We start from the raw sequence: 2,480 nt of genomic DNA, 5'->3' as shown, positions 1-2,480 counted from the left end.
TGTCAGTGTGCTTTTCAATCCATTGGGGGGCGCTCTCTGCCCTTGTAAAGCACCAGTTCGTCTCTCCTGTCCTCTCCTCCTCTCCTCTCCTCCTCTCCACTCATAGACGCTGCTCCTCGTTGTGTTCCAGTGATGGGGGTGTGTGTTGTTGAGGGTAGCAGAGGTCACTAGAGGAGTGTGTCTCATGTGTGGTCGTCACGTCAGAGGAGAAGAGCTTCTGGAAGTGGGAGAGAAGCCAGCTATGTTCACATGTGTACTGAACATGTCTACTGAATATGGCTACTGAACACGCCTACTGAACATGTCTACTAAACATGCCTCCTGAACACTGCCACTGAACATGCCACTGAAACACTGCCACTGAACACGCTACTGAACACGCTACTGAACACGCTACTGAACATACTACTGAGCGTACAACTGAAAACGCCGCTGAACATGCTACTGAACATGCTACTGAACATGCTACTGAACATGCTCCCGCTGAGTTGACTGTCACTGTGCTCTGCTAGTGGTGTAGTTTTATACAGCACAGGTAGAGTAGGGTTGTAAGAAGGTTGTAGTAGGGTTACATCATAGATGTATTAAGGTTGTAGTAATGTTGTTGTAGGGTTGTAGTAAGGGTGTAGGAAGGTTGTAGTAATGTTGTAGGAAGGTTGTAGGAGGTTTTTAGTATGGTTGTAGTAAGGTGACATTATAGGTGTAGTAGGGTTGTAGGAAGGTTGTAGTAATGTTGTTGTAGGGTTGTAGTAAGGGTGTAAGAAGGTTGTAGGAAGGTTGTAGGAAGGTTTTTAGTATGGTTGTAGTAAGGTGACATTATAGGTGTAGTAGGGTTGTAGGAAGGTTGTAGTAATGTTGTAGTAAGGTGACATCATAGGTTCAGTAGGGTTGTAATAAGGTTTTGTAGGGTTTTAGTCGGGTTAATACGAGTGGATGGAAGCTGAAGCAGTGTCAGTTAATCTATAACTTTCCAGAAACTACTGTCGAGCCAGCCGAGTCATACATATGCAGACCTCTCTCCCTCCCTCCCTCCCTCCCTCCCTCCCTCCCTCCCTCCCTCCATCCCTCCCTCTCATGATATGTTGTCTCTCTCTCTCTCTGTGAGAGCAAACACATGGCGTGCTCCAAAGTGGGCCATCGCTAATCAATCACCAGCCATTTAGGCCCATTCTCTGTCCCCCCACACACACACACACACACACACACACACACACACACACACACACACACACACAGACACACACACACCACATTCACATCCCGGCGCTTTGCTAATCAATTGAAAATAAGTGTCATTCACTTTTCCAGCCTGCAAAGGGAGGACAGAGCCTATGGAGTAGTGTGTGTGTGTGTTTATGGAGGTGAGTAGTTGTTGTAGTGTGTGTGTGTGTGTGTGTGTGTGTGTGTGTGTGTGTGTGTGTGTGTGTGTGTGTGTGTGTGTGTGTGTGTGTGTGTGCTGTGGCGGGGGATATATTATTAGTAACCTTTCTCAGAAGCAGCCTCCATTCCACCAGTCCCCCACTCCCCAAACAAGCAATCAGATTGGCCCTTCCTGGCGGCCGACTCTTCATCGCCCCCCTACGGTTTCGGAGGAGCCCATGCAGGTGGGGAGAGCCAGGTTCGTATACGGGAGGGCAGATGCATCTACTGTACTCAGCTCGGTCATTTCATGTCAGAGTGTCCTGTAAGACCAGGCTCATCCTTGAAGAAGAGGGCGCTGGTGAGCCGAACCATTTCCTCTGTCAATCCCTCTCGCTGTTTCTCTCCCGTACGGCTAATTACTCCATCCAAGACTCTCAATCATCCTGTGTTTGTGGACTCCGGAGCAGATGAGAGTTTTATGGATTGGAGGTCAGCCAAAAGACTTTGTCTTGACGTTGTTCCCCTGCCAAAGCCATTAGAGGCCAAGGCTCTAGATGGTCGCCTACTGTGTACTCACCGCACTCAACCGATTCAATTAATTATCGCCAATAACCACACTGAGTTTCTGAGCTTCCATCTTTTCAACTCTTCTTTACAGCCTCTCATCCTGGGTTATCCCTGGCTCTCTAAGCATAACCCCCACATAAACTGGTCCACTGGGGAGGTTACAAGTTGGGGCGAGGGATGCTCACCCTCCTGCTTTCCGTCTGTTCCTGCTTCAGTGTCTCCTCGACCTCCGGGACCTCCAGCGCCTTCTAGGTCTCCTGTCTCCTCACGCCTCCTGGTTTCAGAGGATTCCGACTTCCGGACCTTTCTAGTGTTCTAGTGGATCTTTCTTGACTGTTACCTCGATCTCAAGGAGGTATTCAATCGTGCTTCCTACCCCCTCTACCCCCTCATCGGTCCTACGACTGAGCTGTAGACTTGCTCCAGGAACTTCTCCGAGGGCGTCTCTATTCCTTGTCAGCCCCTGAGAGGGAGGCTATGAAGGAGTACATTGACTCTTACCTTGCTGCCGGTATCATTCGCCCATCCCCTTCTTCTGCTAGGGCTGGCTT

Source organism: Argentina silus (genome assembly GCF_951799395.1).
Source record: "Argentina silus genome assembly, contig: scaffold_163, whole genome shotgun sequence".
Lineage (NCBI taxonomy): Eukaryota > Metazoa > Chordata > Actinopteri > Argentiniformes > Argentinidae > Argentina > Argentina silus.
This window is presented reverse-complemented; position numbering follows the sequence as displayed.